General features: G+C 37.1%; 1 protein-coding gene, 1 long non-coding RNA gene and 1 other non-coding gene across 3 annotated transcripts in view; 1 reads left to right on the plus strand and 2 right to left on the minus strand.

The window, feature by feature from the left end:
• LOC134751072 (uncharacterized) overlaps positions 1 to 10,067 on the plus strand; it is a 164,563-nt gene extending 154,496 nt beyond the window's left edge. Inside the window, exons 2-3 of the long non-coding RNA XR_010128598.1 lie at positions 9,701 to 9,758; positions 9,919 to 10,067. This is a non-coding gene — a long non-coding RNA (uncharacterized LOC134751072). The remainder of the gene's footprint in view (positions 1 to 9,700; positions 9,759 to 9,918) is intronic.
• LOC134751057 (orexin/Hypocretin receptor type 1-like) overlaps positions 1 to 25,116 on the minus strand; it is a 112,749-nt gene that overhangs the window by 65,716 nt on the left and 21,917 nt on the right. The window contains exon 2 of the mRNA XM_063686398.1: positions 22,700 to 22,757. The gene's annotated coding sequence lies outside the window, so the exon portion shown is untranslated. The remainder of the gene's footprint in view (positions 1 to 22,699; positions 22,758 to 25,116) is intronic.
• Positions 3,783 to 3,855, minus strand: Trnad-auc (transfer RNA aspartic acid (anticodon AUC)). Its single transcript has one exon. It is a non-coding gene; the product is annotated as a tRNA-Asp (tRNA).

The raw sequence follows: 25,116 nt of genomic DNA on the forward strand, positions 1-25,116 counted from the left end.
TTTACCTCATTTCTCCAGTCCTATCCTATACAGGAAACTGCTTATTGCTATTTTCCATCAAATATTGGTAACTAGCTCCCAGTAGAGTTACCACTCGTTGCGGTTATTCTTTTATTTTTGTTTTTCGGACTATTTATTTTCGCTATCGTTTCTTGTTCTGTTTAATATTTTGTTTGTTGACTTTAAGGGTGACCTGACTAGAGTTGTGCCATTCCCGGTAACATTCCCCATTTTGTTTAGGGAAATTTCTCGCTCGGTAATATTCCCTTACAAAATGGGTAATGTTACCGGGAACGGCACAACTCTAGACCTGACATTTAGTTAGGTAGACTGTGTTGCATGTTTAAAATAAGTGGTCTAGGTTCGGTAAAAAATATTTAAGGCTGTTGGAACTGTCATTCAGTTTCGGTCTATATTGTGGATAAATAAACTAAAGATGTATCTTTGGGTTAAGTTTTAATTTGACAGCAAATAAACTGTTTCTATTTTATTCTATTCTAAACTATAAATGAATCCGATCGAACTGAGACATGTCGCAATACTCTTACTTACCTAACTAATTAAAGCATCCATGCGACAAGTTGACAAGATTTTACAACGCAACAGTGACAACTGTGTTTTAAATAATCGTCTTTGTCGCTGTAACTCTCGTCTTGTCGTTAATGTAGCTTTAGTTAGCACTCGTTGCTTACCTAAAACAAAAAAAAAACACATTTTTACGAGTATATTTGCAGTTAGTCACTAAATAATAATAGTTTTAGTCGTATTCACTAATTACGACCTTCACGTTTCTAATCACTTTATCATCATGTTGTTAGTGCTTTACTCAGCACAATGAAATATGACTCACCTCTGTTAAGGCTCCAATTCTTAGTGGAATTTTATCAGTGGGTCAGCCAAGTTTACCAAGAAAAGGCGAAGGCATAGACAGGGGGATAATGTTACATGAGTCGTTAGAGGCAACTTTCAATAGTTTTGATTGTAAAAGTTTGGTTAAACAGGAAATGTCATGTAAAGACATAATATGCATTAAGTAACAACCAATAGATTTAACTGTCAATTTCGACAATATACTGCCGAAGTTGGCGTTGCACTCTATCAAATACCATTTTTATGCCTAATAAACTTGGCCTACTTTTCACCCTGAATGAATATCATGTATGTGTGCTTGAACTGAAGCATTATCCTCAACACAAGGTTACCACGATATTGGATTTATCACTTGAAAGCACCTCTAAAGGGACCCCGTATACTTTTACGAGAAATAAATTCGCTAGGTACTAGAGATGCTACGAATATTCGTCAATCACCTAATCGGTATTCGGTTTGTCGATACCAAGTATAGTTTTACCGAATACCTAAAATTTATTTATAAAGGAAATATGACGAGTTGTAATAAATGCTCAATTATTTAAATTAAACCGTACAATTTTATATGTATAATACTTAAAACGAGAACTTGCTATCCATTATTATAAATGCGAGTGTGTCTGTCTGTCTGTATGTATGTTACCTCTTCACGCTTAAACCGCTGAACCGATTTAGTTGAAATTTGGTATAGAGATAGTTTGAGTATCGGGGAAGGACATAGGATAGTTTTTTATCCCAGAACTCACCCCTTAAGGGGGTGAAAAGGGGGGTGGAAGTTTATATGTGGAATCAATAAAAAGCAGATTGGATAAAAATAAGCTCTCCAAATTATTTATTTTACACAGACGAAGTCACGGGCAAAAGCTAGTAAATATATAAATTTATATAGAAAAAAAAACTTCTTTTGAACATTTGTCGATTACGGACATTTTATTACTAATAACTAATGCAGAGCGATATAATATAAATCTTAGCAAATATAGGAAAAGATCACTCTTTAGCGATAAGACCGCCTATTGTCTGCCTTTATCTTTAAACCGATGTTTTTTCCCTAAGTTGTATATTTTACTGAGGTGTGCCTATAAAGATTATTCCGTCTATCCTTTGTAGGAGAACAGTTATCAAAAGTGACAGAAAATGAACACATTTTTTGCGAACACGGGGCTTCGGCCAACAGCGTGGCCGAATACCAAAAACCACTATTCGTACTCGTAGCGTCTCTATTCACTACCTAGTTCCTTAGAGAGCGCTAGTGTCATATTTTTCTTAGTTTAGAGTGGCAACATAAGGTAATGGCGGCGTCTGCTCTTATTAGGGCAGCGATTTTATCAGCAAATACACGAGTATAGCGGCGTTAGCTTCTTATGGCGTTATTCATAAACGCGTTGTCCTTATCTGTAATTTTGACTTATGTATTTGTAAGAAAGGGATAAAACGTAATTTAACTAAATCAAGCTCGTAAAGTCTTATGAATAAGGGGGTTAATAAATTAAGTTCCTGACCTCTAGACCTTATAAGGTGGTCTTAGTCAGCGCCAGTATGATAACCATCAGATCTATAGTAGCTTCAAGCATCGTCAATGACCCTGGCCTATGAAACAGGAGGTCCGGTTTTTGAATCTCGATAAGGGTATTCATATGTGTGCTCATCGCGAATATTTGTTCCTGAGTTATGGATGTGATCTATATATTCAAGTATTTTTTCATCTTTATTAGTACATATGTACATATATTGTCACCCATAGTACAAGATTTGCTTAGTTTGGGGCTAGGTTGAAATTATGTTGAAAGAAAAAACAGTTTAGGACAGTGAAAGACCAAAGATTAACAAGGTACCAACATACATTTTAGTAATTATTATTTACAACGACGGGACTTAATCGCGTAAAATAAGTATTAAACCCACCTCCGACGTTTCGAGGACGGCGTTGTCCCCGTGGTCTCGGAGAAGACTGGCTAAAGTTGACATCAACATCTAGGCGCGCGAGTTTTTCGAACTACCCGCACTTGGTCTTGTTTATTAACTTGAACGTTTTGCGCACTAGGGATGTTACCGGGTCGACACACAACACTCACAATATTCGATTTTTCAACTTTCGATATTTGGTTTCGCTTACACTTACTAATGACTGGGTTCCATGTGGATGAGATCTTAAAACCTTCGTCTCGATTGAAATTTCTATGGTTCTTGATTTCAATGGCTTCACGGATTTTTTTTAGGATACATTTTAGTAACACGAACTTGTTACGCACTGTTAATCTCAATTTATTCTAGTAAAGTTATAGCACACTTACTAGACGTAGGATACATGTCATGACTTCCTAACCTTTACCTTTCCGAATCTGCCCAAAGGATGTTTGCGGGCTACATTAACTTTTTACTGCATGTTTTTGCCTTCAGTCCGAACTCAGAACAGAAGCCAACCCATTAGAGAATCGAAAATATTCCAGCAATCTGCTTCTGTTTTTATTATTACACACTTTACACACTTTTATTTAGCTTCACTGCATATATATCTTTGTATATATAGTGCTTCAAATCTTGTAACTAAAATTTCAGTTGAAATTTGGAGTACTGTCGTAATTCCGGTGACATGCATAAATATGCTAACATGGTGTTCTGATGATGCAGCCGGTAGGTAGCCAAAGGAACTCGTCGATGGAAAAACACAAACACATCAAGTTTAGGCTCATTAGAAAGGTTTTGAGAAATACTCGATAGACATGCAAATAAGAAGTACAGTCAGCAATAAAAGTGTCACAAAAAAAATGTTTAGACAGTTACTTGTAGTTAATGAGAATTTGTTGGTATCGTAATAGTAGTTGGTAGATGAGCTTTTTTCTAGTTTTTCACGCAAGCAAGCATCTGACATATTTAATATCTTAGAATAAAATTAAAAGTGGAAAAATTACTGCCTTGGGTGAGACTTGAACTCACGGCCTCTGGATCGATACTCCAGCGCTCTGCCAACTGAGCCACCAAGACCTCATCCATAGTCAGCAAATCTTCCCACTATATGGGTCTAGGGGACCCTAGCGACATCTACCGTAAGAGTGTTACACTTCTTAAATGGCCACCGGAGTTCCAAGTCATATTTTAAATTCACCAGTTACGATGTGCTACCCATTCTAAATTAACTTTTAACAAGCAGAAACGTCTGCGATCGATGCTATTAAGCTTAGAATAAATTTAAAAGTGGAAAAATTACTGCCTTGGGTAAGACTTGAACTCACGGCCTCTGGATCGATACTCCAGCCCATGCCGCCCATCATCATCATCATGGAGAGGAGAGTTCAAGTCTCACCCAAGGCAGTAATTTTTCCACTTTTAAATTTATTCTAAGCTTAATAGCATCGATCGCAGACGTTTCTGCTTGTTAAAAATTAATTTATATTTAATATCTGTTTAAATTAAATTTCCGTAATATCAGAACACTTATAATCGCTACAATGTTTCAATGACCGCTATCTTAAAGCACATTGGCACCTCTAGCCAAACAAACTACTACACAGCAAAGATGTAGCAAAAATAAAAATTTGACAAATTACTTGTTCTAAATTCTGAAAAACTAAATTATAGCGACTTTGTGACATCGCCACTAGTTAAAAGATAATAAATCTCAGATAAAGCAAATGTATTATCGTAATGGCTATTTATTTTTAGCCTCAGTAGATATTTCGGGCTAACCTAAACTCTTTGGGCTAATTTATGGTCGGGGCCACCTCGATTACCATATTATCGCGTGGTTTTTGTGAAACTCTGAGCTCTGTGAGGAATATAAATAATTCAGAAACGGTAAATAACAGTATGTTCTGAAATCCCAAGCGAACTAGAACTTGGCACCCATATAGATCTCAATTCTTTTTCCGGTGAAGTCAACGACGCATACCTATTCTTAGTAATGAACTTGGCTCTCATTTCTAATTTATGTTTTTGATGGGATAAGATATTTAATTGAGGCAGGTCTTGCCATGACGATGTAGCCTAGAGGCTAAGGGCATTAGCTAGTCGTATAAGCTGAAGGCGCCGGTTCGAATCCGATCTCTGCCGCTGGAGGGCTTTGTCACTTTTTCTTTAGTTTAAGACATCTAGTAATTTCAGTTTATAATTTACTCTTCAGACACAATAAGTACTACCACATTCTTCATTTATGTCATACAAGCAAATCCTTCGCCTATGACGAGCTTAAAGTTGGAAAACGATGGGAACCCCACTAAAATTTCACACTAACTAACTTTAAAAATTTCAATCTATCAACAAATATATACATGTGGCTATATAGCCACTTCTCACTCGATACCTAAAATAGTTCAGATAGACACTAAAATGACGAAGTCCAGAGCAAAACAGACCGTAACTTCAGCTCGTAAATCTTATTTTTCTTAAAGCGAACTATCCAGCCGTATTTGTCAAAACTTTGTCCCATATTAGTCCTAAATGGGTGGGACTAAAGCAGGTTTTTGGATGAAGGAGAACGCCGGTTGCGAAAATTGTTGTCTTCCGCCCTTATTGCAGTGGACAGATTGGCGCATTGTTTTCATTGAAGAGCTACGCGTGCTGGATGCGCTTTTCTAAAGAATAAAGTTGCTAAATAGCAAAATGGGGGGATTGCTAGATAGTCACGTTTCCTTTGTCGACAATATAGTGTTTTGTAACGGGTTGATACATCTATATAGGACCATCTGGCCCCTATTTCACCAAGGTGACAGGTGCGACAATTGTCGAAATTACTATTACTGACGTCACAGGCCTCCATAGGCTACGGTAACGCCCGATGATAAGCGGTAACCGTAGCCCATGGAGGCCTGTCCGCGCAGCATGGTTTCCCCTATCACTAAGTCCGTCACTTTCGCACTCACATACTTGTTAGAACGTGACAGGCATGGTGATAAGCGTACCGTGCTACGGCTCCTGTGACGTCAGCAACAATGATGTCGACAATTGTCGCACCTGTCAGTGGTGAAATAGGGGCCTGGATATACTAACGTCGAGTTTTTATAAATTCTGCCCTGTTAAAAAAGCGTATAGGATATATGTATTTAATAAGCTCCATTGGTATTATTCGTCTTTAATTTAATTGCTCACGCGGCTTATCAAAGCGAATTTCGCGTGATTCTAATATACGTATCCCCAAAATGGCTTCGCTTCCATCAAGTCACACATCATTCAAACCCGGCTGCGGAACAATAAAAGCTCTCTACGGAGCGTTATGTAGCTAAGCGGGGCCCGAGAGCGCAGTAATTGCATTTTACAAGCTCACAATTCGTGGGCCCGACAATGTTTGCTATTTTGGTATTTGAATAACTCAGTCAAACTGAATCACAGTAGAATATTTGACGTGTGAGGACTGAATTGCGCTATAATTAGCCTAATCTATTATGATGCAGACACCCCAACGCGTAAATGCCATCAGAGGAAGACTGATGCGATGTAGGTATGCCAATTTAGGCACTGTCTTAACTGAAGTGATAAGAAATAAGCAGTTCATAGTTTAAACTACAGAACGCGCAGAATGTGGAATGAGTTACCGCCGCTGCATAGGGTTCTTCAAGAAACAGGTTAAAAGCAGACTAAAACTGGTTTTGCGGACCCTTAATCCTAAACTCAAATTTGCACCTACTACGAATTTTCACCGCAGATATTGTGCTTATAATTTATATTATCTAACATACATACGTATTATCAATAAATATAAGTAAGTATTATAAATCAAGTCGCGAATATTTGCGTACGAGTTTATTTGTCAGTTACGAGTAAAGTTTGCAATTTGTTTGCGCTATCACTTGGTATGTTTAAGAGATCCATATTCACAGAATGTTTTATATATGGCCTCCACGTGACCTATTGTCGTGGTTGCCTCAGGCTTTTATCACATCACGTTTCCAGCCCTCTTTTGTGTCGTACTACTGGCTCGTTTAAACTTTATTAGATTAGGACTTGTTTCCGAAGGGCCTTAAATGTTGAAGTCTACGAATAGCAGGGATAACCAAGTCGCTAGTTTACAAGTAAACAAAGTTATACAGTTATGAATTAACGGCTCAAAATAATCTCAACTCAACTAAATCGGATGTTCGTATATTTACTTTACTGTACTGAGGAAATAACATAAGCTTCAAAAATATCACGTTTCTTTTTCCTCCAGAGCCTCTCAAATTCCAAATTGTATAATCAAAATGAGTACAATAAGTAATAAAGGTTCAAATCAATAGAATAATATAATTCAAAGTTCAAACATACTTTATTCATGTAGGCCTAGCAACAAGCACTTATGAATCGTAAGTAGGTATTAGATATAATTATATTATTTTAAGCTAATTATCAGAGCATATAGACCTATTCTCATGTACGATGAGTGAATTCACAAAAGTAGCATTATTAACTCTTTGTTATATTGAATAGGTAGTTATGTAGGAAAAAAAAATGATTTGTTAGATATAGGTACTTGTATTTTGTATGTTTATACATTTAATTTTTTGCTAAATTAATGCATTGGGTTCATCCCGTAATGATAATTGTATGTGTGGAAATAAAATAAAATAAAATTTATTGATGTAATATAATTCATAATACTATTATTATTAATTTATTTATTTAAAATAAATAAATAATTGTATTGAATGATAACAAGTTTTACCTCCGGGTATAGCAAATTTAATCCCCCAAATACAAATACTTTTTCTACCCTATTTTCTAATAGTCTCAAGACCAATCAAAGCGGGTTTTGACCGTAGTTTCCAAATTTTCTCGCACAAAACCTACATCTAATAGTTTCCCGTCAGTGACCCATTTCGATCGCTCACCAAAGGACCAATGTTTTCGTGGTGACGCATCACAATATTCCTCAATAGCGACCGACCCGCTTTTCCGGACCACTGCAATATGTAAGATTGTTTCTATTAGTTGAATGAGAACATCTGCATCGACCGGTTAGTTTGTATTTATTTGATTAATCACTCAAAGTTTTATTCATATACGAGTAATCAGTGAAATGACTAATATGTGTTGATTTTCATCGTTTATTTATTTCCTTTACCTATAACTATATGTACTGTTTGTCCTTTACCTGTGAATATGTCATGGTTTGTGTGAACATAATTTGAGCAATAAAATTAACACGTATTTATCACTTTATCTACGTATTTAAATTTAATATTTATTATAAAAAAACTCCTATAAATTAAAGTCAACATCAACATCAAACATTTATTCAGCAAATAGGCCACAGGGGCACTTTTACATGTCAAGTTTTACAAGCAATAAAATTAACCAAATATTACAAAAAACAATTACAAATATGGAATCAATAAAATATTAGATACTTTGTTAGAGATGTATCCAGTCTAAATGTCAAATTACACAAAAAAAATATATATACAAACAACTGACAAGTACTAAAATTGTTTAAAGATGTAAAAGTCTAGGTATTAGAGAAAAAATATATAAAATAAAAAAACGATTATCCTTAGAGGTGTAAAGGGTCTCCAAGACTGGAATTTGGACTCCAACTTATATTATACATACATCGGTAACAGTAACTGTTTCCACAAAAACACGAAAGCGAGGCCACACTGTTAGGTCCTTAAATGTGGCGAAAATACTTCGTAACCCTTTCATATTTATCATCCCCTCACTGACGCATCCGCTGGGTGTGGTGACCTTTCCAAATTGCTGCCACCTGCATGATACTCTTACGTCAGCGGGCAATGATTTACCGCCCTTAAGGGTTCCGTCGTTGCCTATCTAAAGGTTATCGGGTTTCATTGCGGAAGGACTTGTAATGGATTTATTTTTGGAAGGTTCGTGAAAGCAATGCTCTAGTCCATTAGCGTTCGTTTGAACATTGTAAACTTCTTTAATGTAATCATAAATCGATTTGTAAAAAGATATCTATGTAAATTATCCAAATTTTTGTATATTATCTAATCGATTTGCAAAGTAATCTATTGGGAATATTAATTGCATTTTCTCTGTGATATTTTAAGATAATTAATTTTACTAGAATTGGAGCTCGACGTCCCAGATAAATTTAACATTGTCTTTATTCTGAAACAGTGAATCTTATATTGTTTAATAGTGCCTATGTGAGTTGTGGACTTCGCTAGCATAGCTTAAAACTGAATAAATGTATGGCTCTGCTATTTTGAAAAAAAAACAAAAGCCGAACATCCAAAAAAAATTGAAACTGCTCACAGAATTTCACAAAAATCGGTTGAAAAATACGACGTAGAAGAGAACATCCGGACATACGAAAGAATTTTCACACAGAAAGCTTCGCTAACGCTCGGTCAATAAAAGGAATGACAACGTCTAAGTACTCACAACATTTTATTTTAAGTTCGATACTTGAATCATCTCACATCTTTTCTCAAGGACCCCTAAGCAAATAACAAGCCACTGACGCAAGAGATCCTATCAGCCCCATTGAATAACATCCCATTATGTTACGAGCATGGCAATGACGCATGTAACAGCCAAAGATCGAAATATATATTTACATGGATTTTACGAGAAAAATGAAGGACCATTTTCCTTTGAGGAACGCACATATATTTTTAACAAGCTTTTATTAGGTCGACCTGTATGTAACTATGTAATGGAATCTAAGGTAACTAATTTAACCATCTTCCAACGATCGTAGCGTCATGAAAATTGGCAGCTGTATGTAGTTCTGATGACAATACAATATAATAACTGATCTGATGATGGAGCCGGAAGATATGAACTGGAACTTCATGATGGAATAAACTAACTATGTAATGGAATCTAAGGTAACTAATTTAACCATCCTCCCGGTTTCCGATGAAGCTGAAGATTTTCATACGCATGTAAGTCGGGTGATAATGCAATATTATGGTACCATCGAGCTGATCTGATGATGAAGACAGGAGGTGGTCATAGGAACTCTGTAACTATGTAATGGAATCTAAGGTAACAAATTTAACCATCTTCCCGGTTTTTGATGAAGCTAAAAATTTGCATACGCATGTACGTCGGGTGAAAATGCAATATCATGGTACCATCGAGCTGATCTGATGACGAAGATAGGAGGTGGTCTTAGGAACTCTGTGATAAAACAACGCAACCTAATTCTGTTTGGGGTTTTTAGAATTGACTCAATGAGTATTAGTTGCCTGTGGAAAAAAGTACAGTCAGCGATAAAAGCTTGTACTAAAAATTAAATTTTTGCCAAAAACTTATTTATGATGCTACCTTTAGTAAGTTTGGTATTTAAGACCAATAAGTTCTAATACGATGTCACCGTCGACGCAAGCTCCTGATGACGCTCCTCGGTACGGAGTGAAACATGTCGAGCGTTTTCGACTTAAAACACGTGAGTGACCCGTTATTAATATATTTAATATGTCTATGTCTCACGGAAGTTTTGTTATTAAAAATGATTCCATTATGATTAAATTATCGTTTTTATGTTTTGTGCACATTCGAATTGGCCTGAAACCCCCCTGAACTGGGTTGAATTGAGTGACAGCTAACTGATATATCATATTTGCTTGCCCTTGTCCCATTCACTTGGGGTCGGCGCAGCATGTCTTTTTCTTTCATACCTCTCTGCCACCCGTCATCCCATCATTCACTTGCGTTCGTAACTGATTTGATTAGAATATTATTCAAATATCGGTTTGATGTCTTGTGAACGTTCGAAATGGCTGTCAGAGATCGTGGTAAACATCAAGGGCTTTACCGGAAATTAGATTAACATACTCTTCAAGGATCATATAGGTTTTAGGTATAAGCAGTCAATCCGCGGAAAGGCAAGTGAGTAATAGGTATAGTCTTCTTTTAAGGGTTCCGTACCCAAAGGGTAAATAAAATAAATAAAAGTAAAATTCGTATTCAGACCAGGAGATCCATATTGTTGTTAGTAACTACACTAAAACAAACGTAACAACCATGGAGAATATATAAAGGAGCCAAATCTCTATATATGAAAAGTGTCCATCAAAAAACAGTAATTAGGCGGCGCCACCATACACCGAAATACTACCAAAAACAACCTACGTAATTTGTTTATTTGTTGCTTTATATGGTTCATGTTATACTCATGTCCCAGAGCCTAACTAGCGCCACCGGAGAGATTAGGAACTATTGTTTAAAGCTGAAAGCGGTCACTTTTGCAACAATTATGCCATAAGAGATTGGCATCCTTTCTATACCATCCATAGTAAAAACGGGACCCTATTTCTAAGACTCCGCTGTCCGTCCGTCTGTCTATCGTTTTTTTTACAACCGGCCAGTGCGCGCGGTGGCTGCTTGCCATGTTATGCCGTACGGCTTATCCACCTTGTGCGGCACAAGGTTTTGCTTTACTTTAACACAACGCCAACGCAACGCCAAAAGTGAATCACTCAGCATTCTCACGTCTCTCCTCAGAGGAAGGGCTCTCGGTATATTGAAATACCTTCGTATGTATTAAGGCCTAATATTTCCTAATTGAATTTCAGATCCTCCGCGGGCTTGAAGTGGCTCGATTTATCTTGACTCGATTACACGAGCCGCATCAAAATGATACTTTATAAGATGGGTTTCTAGACCAAACGAGTTACAACGCAAAATTGTAGTTTTTAGGGTTCCGTACCCAAAGAGTAAAACCGGGACCCTATTACTAAGACTTCGCTGTCCGTCACCAGGCTGTATCTCATGAACCGTGATAGCTAGACTTGAAATTTTCACAGATGATGTATTTCTGTTGCCGCTATTGAATTGAATTAGATACTGCTAGGCAGATCAATCTAATCGAGGGACATAATAAACAGTAATATTGGGGATAATTTGGCCGCGGTCAATATAATTAATGGCTTGATTATCACCCCGCATTGTTTACCCATGCTTGATTGAGCGGCCACAATCATTTGGCAATAAGATGTCAACTTTAAGCGTCAATCTTTTGAGTTGACATCATATTGCAAAATGAATGTGGGATGACACATTTTTGCTGAACAGCATTCATTATTATAGCGAGCTGCTTACCCAAATATTTTAAATTTAATCGTATGGCATGATAATAATTGTGAAATGATGATGATGTCCTCCCAGACGTATCCGTCGACGGCGACATCCTGACAAATTAAATAAAAAGGGTCTTAACTATTACGTGCGTGGGCGCGAGCGTGGCTTGCAAATCCAAATTTAGTTTTGAAAATGCGACAACACAAAACACAGTAGAGCTGCCCAGACGCGTTGTATGTGTAATGGTAGGAGGGCTTGGGCCGAGTTTTTCGGAGCTGGCGTTTGGCGTCAAGATCTTCAAGTCGGGTGTGTTCAAAGTTATCAAGACCCGTATTGACAGCAGTTCGCCAGTCCGATCTCCGAGATGCAAGCTCCTGCCACGACTCGCATGAAATAGAAACAGTGTAAGTGTTGTATAAGTAATTAAAGATCTACACATAGACCAGTCAGCCACTTTATGGCTTCGTCCCTCAGGGTGATCGGGTCTTCGGGAGGGCCGGCGACATAACGCGTTATAGGACAGTCATGAATGATGTGCTGGATGGTTTGTGCTTCCGCACCGCAACTGCCGCAACCGCAACCCAAATATAGTATAATTATAACGAGTTTTCAATGTCTATTCCACCTGTTATGCCTGGTGGGACAGCGTTAGGTTATGTCACAAATTCTTTTAAAAAAATGCAACTAAATCGCGTGCACAAACAAAACAGCCTTAAATAATTTCACGCTTTCTCAAGCACTAATAGTGCGAGCAGCGTTTACTACGACCTAGGCTCTCCGAAACATGTCGCGCGAGTGACTAAAACAAGTGTCTAAACCGTGAAATTATTTAATGTTAGTATGTCTCACAACAGTTTAAATTCGACAAAACAGCCTATAGTATACACACATGTTATTATACCGTCTCCATTCCGTCGTCATTATTTGTCAAAATAACATATAATTTATATCATTATTGGTTCTGACAGTATGCTATTTATTAGATAGAATGCCGATATCAATAGAAATTGATGAAATATATTGCGTCGCACAATGATTTATCCAGTCATATCTCGGTTGAGAGCCGATGCATCATCATTATAATAGCATCAGCCCCAGCTGATTAATTCACCTAATACAGCAACCACGGCCCCAGTATAACTAGACCTTTAGACCCTTCACTTTCCTTATGTAATCACAGGCTACATTTATACTGGAACTGAGATGAAAGTGAAAGCGTTGTGAACACAGCCCAGCTGCGACCACAAGATTTATTGCTAATAAGGTTCAATATCACCTAATAACGATTTAATTTGCAAACATTTGTGAAATAATTCAATAATACGACGCTGAAGATTTAAGTAAAGATGTGTGATAAAGATATGACGGAAGTCGTCTACTAAACACGATACCTACACAAAACTAGTATTTACAACTAACAATATAGCAAGCTATTATAAGTACATCGAAAAACTAATCAACACCCTTTGCATTCAAAACACCGCTTTTCTCTGATGTTGCATTCTATAATAAATTCTGATCCTATAGATGACAAGAAAACATGATTTTGTTTTCAATAAATTAAAACTAACAGAAATAAATTAGACTATAAACTAAACATAACTAAACTAACAGTACCTCAAAAGTAAAAGCCTACAAATAAAAAATTGGCCCCAGGTCTGTGCCGTCCGGTAGGGTGCCCAGAAGGCTGGCAGCGTTGCCACGCGGAACGGCAACGCCAATCCCATGATCATGAGTTTCCACAAACTATTGTTATTTCAAATTGTCTTGCTTCTAAAATAAGTTATGGAAACCTTTTAAGGCTACCAACGCAAGACTCCCTATGCAGGATGACAATTGGAACCCTTTCACCTTCGATGTCTGTATCAACAAGGCCGTCTTTCTGCGGGTTAGTTATTGAAATTTGAAAAATAAAAAACACCTTTCCTCGGAAGCTCCCATAAAAAATACGCAACTAACTCCTTTGTTTTCGGCCGCTATAGTCGATGCGTTTAAAAGGTGTACCATTTTCACATAATTATTTTGTATTAAAATGAGCTAAAGTATAAAATAAATAAATATAAGGTGACATCTTACACCGATCAACCTAGCCCCAAACTAAGCAAAGCTTGTACTATGGGTACTAGGCGACGATATACATACTTATATAGATAAATACAACTTATATACATAGAAAACATAGATGACTCATGAACAAATATTTGTGTCCATCACACAAATAAATGTTCGCGGCAGTTAGCTCCCTCAGGAGATTACGAAAATTCATTCCCATTCCTACCAAACTTACTCTCGCACAAACTCTTCTCCTCCCTATTCTGGATTACTCTGACGTTGCTTATCTCGATCTCTCTGGGGAGCAACTAAATAAGCTTGAGCGCCTAAATATCTGTATACGGTTTATATTTAGATTACGCAAATATGACCATGTCTGTTACTTCTCGCCGCTCAAGTGGCTCCTTATTCGCTTACGTCGTAACTCTCACGTTTTGTCACTTTTGTATTCCATTATTTTTAACCCCGCAACTCCCCGCTATCTCAATAACCGTTTCAGCTATCTCCGTTCTGTTAGGTCCTCCCAGAGTTTGCTTCTTTCTGACCCGTCATCTTCGTCTAAATTCTATAACAATTCTTTCATTTTACAAGCTGTTCCGAACAGGGGCGCGAACTTGTGCAGTTGGGTAAAAATGCAATTTTTTTCCATGTATTTTCCCGACAGGGGGGTGCAAGTGCACCCCCCTCACCCCCTGCCGGCGCCCATGGCTGTTTGACAATGGAATTCTCTGCCTGTAGACTAAGGTGCGCACAATCTCGAAATTCTTTCAAAAGACTAGTTAAACTTCACTTTTTATCGGCTCCGTAATACTTTTATCTGCCTCCCTCTCCTTATAGCTGGCATTTTTAACCGACTTCAAGATTTCAAAAGGAGGAGGTTATCAATTCGGTTGTATGTTTTTTTTTCTTTTTTTTTTTTCTTTTTTTTTAATGTTTGTTACTCCATAACTCCGTTATTTCTGGACCGATTTTGAAAATTCTTTTTTTGATTGTAAGTACAGATTGGTCCCGTTTTGGTCAAAACGCAGTTCTGATGATGAGATCCATGAGGAATCGAGGGAACTCCTCAAATGTTAAAGGCATACATATAGTGATTTTAGTATTTTCATCAACAAATCAAGCATTTACATATAAAAAAGTGACATTTGATGAAGTGGAACTGCTGATGATGATCAGAACGGAACTCTTCAATGACGCATAGTTCACGTTTGGCGATTTGTCCTCTTCGTTATGATTGGTAAGCAAGTTAGGTTTTCAAGACACATTTTTGTCAAGCTCGAGTTCTGATGATGGGATCCATGAGGAATCGAGGGAACTCCTCAAATGTGAAAGGCATACATATAGTGATTTTTGTATTTTCATCAACAAATCCAGCATTTCCATTTAAAAAAGTGACATTTGATGAAGTGCAGCTGCTGATGATGATCTGAAATATCAGAATGGAACTCTTTAACGACGCATAGTTCACGTTTGGCGATTTGTCCTCTTCGTTATGATTGGTAAGCAAGTTAGGTTTTCAAGACACATTTTTGTCAAGCTCGAGTTCTGATGATGGGATCCATGAGGAATCGAGGGAACTCCTCAAATGAGAAAGGCATACATATAGTGATTTTCGTATTTTCATCAACAAATCCAGCTTTTACATAGAAAAGTGAAATTTGATGAAGTGGAACTGCTGATGATGATCAGAATGGAACTCTTCAACGACACATAGTTCACGTTTGGCGATTTATTCTCTTCGGTATGGACCCAGACCCAAACTTGGACCTGGACTTTTTTTTGAACTGCGATCCTCACAGAACCGAACTGCTATCAGAAAAGTGAGTTAGGTTAGGTTAGAACTGTGACCCTTACAGAAACGAAATGCTATCAGAACATTGGGTTAGGTTAGGTTAGAACTATGACCCTTATAGAATAGAAATGCTACTAGAAACGTGGGTGGTTTTACCTCATTTTAGTTAGGCAAAAGATGCTGTCTTTTTCATTTCATTGTCTGGAGTGCACCATCAACAATAAGTAACCTTTCAACGGCATCCCCCATTGAAGTCGGTTTTTTTTTCTTAAAAATTATTACTTTAATGTTTTATATGTATATGTATTTTATATTATTTTTATATGTATGGCATATTGTTTTGTTTAGTGTTTTTTCTATGCTAGATTTCTTTTATTGCATGTAAAGCACCTACTGACCATGACATAAATTTATTAATTTCCGCTACCTAAAGGTTGCCTGGAAGAGATCGCTTTTTAGCGATAAGACCGCCTGTTGTTTAACCTCTTCTTTTCTGTTCTTCTGTTTTGAGGTGTGCAATAAAGAGTATTTGTATTGTATTGTATAAATGCCCTTACTGGGATTCGAACCCAGGCCATACCGGTCGTATACCTAATTCGAATGGATGACCACCGCTTGCCTAAAGCTGTTCTCTACTCTGAGTTGGCGGTGGGTAAGCGGAAGCACGGTGGTCAGCACCTGCGCTACAAGGACGTGCTCAAACGCCATCTGAGCGCCTGCGCCATCGACCCTGAGCGTTGGGAGGAGCTTGCTGGAAGAAGGTCATGTTGGCGTTCTACTATCTATAACGGTGTCAAAATATTTGAAGATAACCGCCTCACCAGCCTAGACATAAAACGCCAGTTGAGGAAAGAAAAACCTAAGCCCTCCTACGTGTACACGTTCAACGCAGCTGGCCAACTTTATTGTCACGCGTGCAATAGAACATTTAAGAATAAGTTCGGCCTGGCCAGCCACATTAGGGCTCACGCTAGACAACGTCCATAATGTTTATTTGGGGTCGCCGTCATCGAAAACGATGAGGAGGACTATATATACCTAATTACATAATTAAATATTACAGATTTAATTCTAACAAGCCAGTTACGAACGTCATATTACGAACGTTATATTTATGAATTACAACTCAGTAAGTAGCTCTATAGTACCTATCTACACTAGTTAGTGTAGTGGGTGATAGTAGCTTGTTCGCATCATTGAGGGAATGGAATTCGAAGCCACAATTTAAAGAGTCACCGCCCGTTTCTATGGCAACCACTACCCACGGCACATATAACCGTCACTGGCTCACGTGACTCGAAAGTAGAGGAGACCTCTCCGTCTGTTACGGCAGTCATACGATACGATACGGCGAAATAATAGCTCTTTTTACAATCCAATCGTCAGAATGTGTCGCCAGTATAAATTGGTATTCAAACATAGAGAAATTGACATTTTCGACTCACGGCTGGCAGTATTTAGGAGGCAGGTTGTTAATGTTCTCGGCCATCATCATACTTCCCAATAATATTAAGCAATTTGTCATGTAATACTTATTTATCAATTTTTGTAATTTGTAATTTAGGATATTTTACAATTTTAGGATAGTTTTTGCTCGTTGTTATTTTCTCTTGCGGGTGCGTGCTTGCTTTGGATGGCATTCTTACATAATACCACTACCACTTAAGTATTTTTTTGTTATAATATTAAATGTTGTCTGTTTAGTGTGCCTTTTATATAAAATAATATAAAAATACGGGTTGAATGCGAATCCGTGTTAGTATTACCAAAAATTTGTGACTTTATTCAACACTAGGGTTGTGCCGAATGTTTCTAACTAAACTACCTAACTTGCGCATTATACAAGCAATACTAGGCCAGGTGACCAACCTCCTCCTTTTGAGCAGCTCATAATCTATCTTATTTTTAGGAAAAAGTATAAGCTTTTTTTACAAAATAGTCAAAACTGAAAAAAATACCTTAAGCTCCCATTTCTTAGCTTTCCAGTTTTTTAGTCTGACGTATACAAATGGATCTGGAGGATTACGCTACTCAAAGATCCGAGATACCTAAATTGGAATGTTCATGATTTATTTGAACAAATTTTAAACGAAAACATTCGATTTCCTTTTTTAAATTCTTGAACTCATAATGTGCTAGAAATTGGCCGAGGAAAATTGATTCCGTTAGAATATATACTTATACACGTGCTGAAAATTTATCGTTCAAAAAATAAGAATTTATGGCTACCATTGTGCAGCATAGTTAGTTCTAGAGTTTTTGCCAACGGCTGTATGTGCTAGAGATAATAATAGTATAAATCTAATTTAAATGATACAAATAATAACTATGACGTATACACGGTTTGAATATTTTGCGAATCTGGATTGAAACTGCAACATGAAGGAATTTTCACATACAATTACTTGCCGTTTTCTAAAATTTGTATTGTCTAAATTGCAAGCATGAATCTATTCCCTAATGGGCGAGACGATGGGGACGCGTCGAAAAGATTGCTCTGCTAAAAACAACGTTAATGGCTCGTGCCAAAGCTTCACTAGAATCGGAAACAATCAAAGTTCAGGGCCAGCTCTATTGCTCTTGAATGTACAAATGAGTGATAAAATTTACATAAGAACAAGATAAACATAGCCGGTCGAGCTTACAATTCTTTTTCGAACTATATACCTATTATTGGTATATCAAAATATTGTACATTGTACAAAGCTATTTTTGTGAATGCTGAACAATGAACATACATCGTAGGTAAATATTAGCCCTTCAAATTCATAGAGAATGATTGAATTTATTTTAAAGGTTGGACAAATTAAATATAAAGTTGGTTGTCCTATTTCTGCATTCCATGCTATTTGTCATAATGATCATTTTATGAATTCTAGAGTTAAACCAAGAAAATTCTGCAGAAATTTTGACAGCACACGCAGTGCAGGTGTAATTTTTAACGACAAACCTATGAAATTATGACGTATAAATAACACTGGCACTGCGTGTTCTGTCAAAATCTCTGCACTTTTCTTGATCTAACTCTAGCTCCTAACATCGTATAGACAACTATTTGTTCCAATGTTATTCTCTTATCCTCTGGACGACTTTTTGCTTTTTATTAGTTTAGTTTTTGGTAGTTTAAGCTGACAAAAAGTCAAAACTTGATTGACACCGGTCGTCAGGAGTCAATTTGGCACTGAGACTGGCACCTTGATAGAAATTTGGCTCTGTACTCCCACAAAATTTTATTTTCTCAATTCGCGATTTAAAAAAGAATTTAAGCTAGCCGTTTGCAATCCTAAGTGCTTGCAGGCAGTTGTTGCGGGTCGAGCTGCGGGCCATTAGGCCGTGTACGGTTTCACGTCCAGAACAGGCTCCTGTTCCCATACTCCTACTGCCTCTGCCACAGGCCTTGACAAAATTACCAATATATAGCTGGTATGGCTGGTAGCTTTATTTAAAAAAAAATAACGTGCAGAAACGTCTGCAAACGATGCTAAGAATAAATTTAAAAGTAGAAAAACTACTGCCAGTTTCGACTTCCACTTCACTTTTCACTTTTTATTTTTTCCACTTTTAAGTGTATGCTAAGCTTTTGTAGCTATATTTTACTGGTGCCAATTTTATCGCTAATAAAATATCGAACATAATCGTAAGAATATTGTTGGCGAAGTAACTAAATACCTACTATTAACGAAAACAACAGCTATCTGACTGTTTTACTCGTAGGTAAACTCAAGGGTAGTAAAGTTATTCATTGCGTTTATCTGATGATAGATTGAAGCATAGCGAAGGTCTACGTTTTGACTCGGACATTTCATAATCATAATCATAATCTTTATTGTCTATGAGAAATGGGTACATTGCACAGTAATTACTAATGTAACAATTTTATGTGGACTCACCAAGACTCATCCATCCATTTTGCTTTCGTATGTCCGGATGTTCTCCTCTACAGGTCGCAATAAAATTCTCAACCGATTCTCGTGAAATTTAGTGACCAGATTCTATGATCAAATAGATTCTTCATTTCTCATGTTCTGAAAGAGGGTCATTGTTGTTCTAAAAGTTGTACAGAAAATGATGCGTGTCTGCACTAGAGCATTTTACGTTCGAAGTACGATTTTTTTATTTTTTTACGATAAGAAATTGAAACTTGAGTTGAAATGGATTTGTTTTACAATTTCCATTCAGACATTTGACTCTCTATTCCATAAATAACGATACTTTTGTCTGAATTGTTAATTGAAAGTACCCTCAAGAAATACTATAAAAAATTATACTTTGTCATGTTTTTAAAACAACATGCATTTTACTTTCCTCGTATTCGAAAAAAAAAGTAGTGTTTAACTCGGGTGAAAGGCATCATTTCTGCCTTGGACTAAAATACCTCGGCAGAAATGAGTGCTTTTCATCCCTTGGTTAAAATCTACAATTTTTTGTCGATCTGGTTTTTGAAATTTTTTCAAAATGGCGGAGTTATGAAAGCTCACGCCTAAACAAATAGTCGTATCGATATCAAAATAGTTTTTTTTTCTTTTTGAGACATGTTTACTATCATGGCGCAGTAAAGTGCAAACATTCGCTTTGAAGTAGGGAGGTCCCTGGCTCGATCCCCGGTAATTGTATACTGGGACATAACTTAGTATTTTTTACACTTAAATTTTGTATTGTTTTAAATTGATATAATTAACAATTTCGTAAGGTTGATTGATCAAGCGCGGGCTAAGTATTCCTTTCATTTATACACGCCTTTATTTAACTAGCCCTAAAAAATGTTTTTTTTTGTGTCATTTATAGCTTTAGCTTAGAGCTGCTCGCGAGGTCTACAGCTCGCAGAGCCAGTAGTTCAATTTTATTATTGTCCGAATTCCTGTGGTACTCGTAAAGGCAACGTGCACGATGTAACCTTAGTATCTAACTCTTTCCGTGTACATGTATATTTTTTGCTCAACACTCATTAAAACTCTTTAACATAACTAAATGACTCGTCTTGGTCTACCCACTTTAAAGTTTGCTTCTTCTATTAATAACATAATTAAATTAAATGCACCATTTTCCCGCAGTAGCTTGTAAAACTGCTTTGGAAATGCAAGCAAAACCCATATTTGAATGACAAATATGCACATCCTGTGAAATGCTGCGAGCTCGAGTTTGCTGTTAAATGTTATAGCTCTGCTGGCTCCACATATTTGAGCCACAATTTTTCAAACGGCTTTTTATTTATTTTTATTATTTTATTCATGACAACAAATGGTCCAATGAGTGAGTTTTTAGTCATTGCATTTATATTGGTCGAAATTGAACAGAATACGATGATAATTAGGGTTCCGTAACCAAAGGATAAAAACGGGACCCTATTACTAAGACTCCGCTGTCCGTCTCTTTGTCCGTCTGTCCGTCTGTCTGTCACCAGGCTGTATCTCACGAACCGTGATACCTAAACAGTTGAAAATTTCACAGATGATGTATTTCTGTTGCCGCTATAACAACAAATACTAAAAAGTACGGAACCCTATATACCCGGAAAATCGGTAAATTTAGGTATTCTTGCAACAATTTACAAATGATATGTTACGAACTTAATTTCATGTTTGTCAAAACCCAAAACAACATTTGGCACTAATAGTTAAGTCAATCACTATATCTCTGACTGTTCAGTGTACGAATTAGGTAAGCAATTAAGTACCAGACATACCTAGCATACCATACCATATAGATAGCAAAATACTACCGTTTTGCCGAAACATTAATGTAGAAACTTGGAAGCAACCCAGGTTGACACTAAATTCCAGAGCGCTTCAAGCAATAACATTTCAAGCAGCATTACAGTAGCTTCATAAATGATGTAATTACACATTAGTGCTAACTACATAATAGGCGAAATATTCCAAGGTCAATACATATAATATAATCTGTAAGGTAAAGGATGACTCACGTTAGACCGGGCCGTGTCCGGGCCGGAGCTTCCGGCGCTTACTTTTCTATGGAAAGCATCACGTGATCACCTGTCATGTCATAGAAAAGTAAGCGCCGGAAGCTCCGGCCTGGACGCGGCCCGGTCTAACGTGAGTCATCCTTAACACCGTCCACACGCTTAAAAGTTCTCATGTTTCGCAGAAATTCCGTTGAAAAGAAAATGAGAAATAGATTTCGTTACGGTAGTAATCGTTGTATACATAAAAGTAGTTTTTATGGCGCTCGGGCTAAACCGTAGGGCCAAGATTCTCCAAAACTATTTAGCTTCCAAAGACGACGTGGTGGTAGAAATAGTTGACAACTTTGACTCTGGTGGTAACACCGTTGGTGGTAGACGGTCATGAATAATGCATTTTCTTCATCTAAATTTAGTTCCTGGGTACACGATACAATGATGCTTATTTTCTTTACTGTTACTATTAGATAAAACCTACAAAATCGTTGACATTCGGAGGCTTACACTAGGATGGGTATAAATAAGTTAGGTTTTTCTGATTCAGCAGCTGTGCCACCCAGCGTAGCGAGGACTATTTATAGTGAAAAGAACCGTTTCTTTTCGCCTGTTCCTGTGTCGACTCCAAGAGATGGTCTCTTCTCGCCGCGAATTGCACAAGACGTTAATGTAGTGTAGACGGTCTTACTGACATTAATATCTGTGGGACACCTATTTATAAATCTCCAAGTCATGCTTTAATTAGTTTAGTCTGAATCGAATGCTGTAAGCTAAAGGAATAACGCTCATATTTCGGATATGCTGTGCAAATTATTACAACGGCCGTAGGTACTTCAAGCCGTATCTGACTCGCTCATCCCGTTACCATTCTAGTCTAGCTAAAAAATTGCAGAAAATTTAACTACCTAAAATTTTGATACCTACTGATCCTTTCACTCCATCCTTCCTTTCACTGTCAAATTTTATCGATAAAGTTAAAATAAGTTAAGATTTTGTATATTGAATTTGTATCATCTCTTTGATACAAGTGTACGTACGTGTTCGGACGTACGATGTACGTGTATGTAAGCAAGGATCTTTTAAAAAACATAAAGAAAACATACCAGGTACGAACAGCTCGAACCAGCAGACGCAATGGCACAGTCACTCAGCTGCATTTACCTGTGGACAATATTTCGATAGTAAACTCATTGAAAAACTGTTAAGTAAATAGTTGCAACCTGAAATTAATCCCTAATCCCTAACATCCGTAATCCCTAATATTGGTTAGGTATTATAATATTATAAATATGAAAGTAACTTTGTCTGTTCTCTTCACGCTTATTAAACCGCTGAACCGATTTAGATGAAATTCCCAATGGAGATAATTTGAAGCCCTGGGAAGGACATACGAGTAGGATAGTTTTTAGGGTTCCGTACCCAAAGGGTAAAAATTACTAAGACTCCGCTGTCCGTCCGTCCGTCTGTTTGTCCGTCTGTCACCAGGCTGTATCTCACGAACCGTGATAGCTAGACAGTTGAAATTTTCACAGATAATGTATTTTTGTTGCCGCTATAACAACAAATACTAAAAACTAAATAAATATTTAAGTGGACCTCCTATACAACAAACGTGATTTTTTTGCCATTTTTAGCGTAATGGTACAATCATCGTCAACAATCCACGCAAAAAAGTAGGGGACAGAAAATGGTATTCTTAAATGCAAATGTTACTTTGTCTGTTTATTTCTCATGGTTAAACCGCCTAACCGATTTAGGTATATAAAGTTTGGTATAGATTGAGCCCCGGGGAAGGACATATGATATAACTTATCTCGGAAACCGTCATTCTACGCAGACGAAGTCGCAGGAAAAAGCTAGTATTTATAATTCACGTGTCCAACGTATATTGTCAACTATCTCTAACCGCCATATCGGAATTTCCGCAGCCATTTTAAGTGACTTACTCGTAAGCCGGAGTTTAACAAACATCACCTCTAACCTCAATAAAGGTTTTGTTTGCCATACCGCGCACGGTGACGTGCCGTTGACGTCGGCTTCATGAACTTGATCTCATAATAGCTACGATCGTGTTGCGTTTGCTGACTAAATTATAGACAGGCTACAATGTCAGTCAATTCAGCCGTTTCACTGATTTGTGAATTGAATAAACAGTTTAATTACTAAGCCATAGTATTTCCTTTACCGCAAACCGCAAAGACCGCACCCAAAGTTTATAACTATAATATGGTTTATTTACATGGTTTACAATAAAGTGAGCTAAAACATAGTAACCTAAACTATCAAACTTACAAATAAAAAAACCGGCCAAGTGCGAGCCGGACTCGCGTTACAAGGGTACCGTACATTTCACAATTTAAACAATGTATTTTTTATGTAAAACGTGAGTAAAATGTCTTTAAAAAACAAACTCGTCGTATCGTCGGTCCCTAAAAATCTGACCTAGGTCTCGGTCGTGTGGTAGGGTGCCCAGAAGTATGGATGGTATAGAAAGGATCGCAATCTCTTATGGCAGAATTGTTGCAAAAGTGACCGCTTTCAGCTTTAAATAATAGTTACTAATCTCTCCGGTGGCGCTAATTAGGCTCTGGGACATGAGTATAACATGAACCATATAAGGCAACAAATAACCCGACCAAATTACGTAGGTTCTTTTTGGTAGTATTTCGGTGTATGGTGGCGCCGCCTAATTACTGTTTTTTGATGGACACTTTTCATACATAGAGATTTGGCTCCTTTATATAGTCTCCATGCCCAGAAGGCTGGCCGCATTTCCGCGCTGTAAATAGTGACCAGCCAAGAATTAATAAAAAATATCAGAGATAAAACACGTGTAGTTGTAGATAGTATAAAAATAGTATAATGTTACTGATTGGTGCAATTCGCGGCATAGTACCTAACTAAAGCATAAAAGCATTTCAATATGTTATGTGTTCGTGACCTTACGATCATCGTAAACTATTTTTGAAGCGGAATCTGTGCATGGTTGTTGACAAGTCTTTTAATGTTTCCTTTCCGTAAACTGAAAGGTGGGAAATTCAGTAAAATATGTGGAATAGTTCACAAAAAGTAAAGTAAGTTTGTAATTTGGGTATGGAAAATTTTACTTCTTGTATCAAGAAAGTTTCCAAAATTTTTGCATGTGAAATACTTCGCAATTTAAGAAACTTTCGAGTAGCACATAAGTACCATCATCGGCATATAATTTGAAAGTACCTAGCTAGCAATTAAAAGCCAATATATTAGGACAAACCTTTGTCCTCCCTATCACATGCTAATATAGTTACCGACGGGACCAAGCTCGCACGAAGCAAAGTTTAAATGTAATTAAACACCCATGGGTGAGTGCCCACGGGTGTCTCCAGCTAGAACAATGAAGTTAGCCACAGGATTGAATATATTTTACCGTGATTAAAATTAACGAAATGAGTCTCTTTAACAGTTTGCAAAAAGGTTAAATAGTTAAGTTAAATTAATTAATTTAGTATCAGATCTTCTTCTTTGCCATGTACCGTTCGGC

This window comes from Cydia strobilella, chromosome 21 (genome assembly GCF_947568885.1).
Source record: "Cydia strobilella chromosome 21, ilCydStro3.1, whole genome shotgun sequence".
Classification (NCBI taxonomy): Eukaryota; Metazoa; Arthropoda; class Insecta; order Lepidoptera; family Tortricidae; genus Cydia; species Cydia strobilella.